The sequence below is a fragment of the Buceros rhinoceros genome, unplaced genomic scaffold, assembly GCF_000710305.1.
Source record: "Buceros rhinoceros silvestris isolate BGI_N320 unplaced genomic scaffold, ASM71030v1 scaffold5395, whole genome shotgun sequence".
Taxonomy (NCBI): Eukaryota; Metazoa; Chordata; class Aves; order Bucerotiformes; family Bucerotidae; genus Buceros; species Buceros rhinoceros.
In genome coordinates, this window is record NW_010412178.1 from 27,551 (window position 1) to 27,966 (window position 416).

General features: G+C 59.4%; 1 protein-coding gene across 1 annotated transcript in view; it reads left to right on the forward strand.

The window, feature by feature from the left end:
- Positions 1-416, forward strand: part of LOC104493572 (E3 ubiquitin-protein ligase RNF213-like) — a gene marked incomplete at its 3' end in the record, with an annotated part of 44,910 nt that overhangs the window by 26,377 nt on the left and 18,117 nt on the right. The window lies entirely within an intron of this gene.

Sequence of the window (416 nt, forward strand, 5' to 3'; positions counted from 1 at the left end):
GGCCGTTTCCCCCAGGCGTTTCCCAGCCACTCTTCCCCCAGCCTGGAGTGTTGCTGGGGGGTTGGGGTGACCCCAGGGCAGGAGCTGGCACTTGGCCTTTTTGAGCCTCAGCCCATTGGCCTTGGCATATCGATCCAGCCTGGCCAGATCACCAACCAGTGATGGCCTTATGTCCACTCCCTTTACCTCTGTGGTATCTGCAGCCAGGGTAGCCTCTGGCCCTCCCCAGGAGGCAGGTGGGATCTACTCAGCTCTGGCTCAGGCTGAGGTATCTGAGGAACCTTCCAGTTGCCTGGAGATGAGCTCCAAGCCCCAGTGGAGATGCCCTGGAGGATCCCACCCTTTTGAGGCAGCAGGACAATGAGCTTTCATTTCCCTTTCTACTGCAGGTTTCCACCCATGCCAGGCTGCTGAAC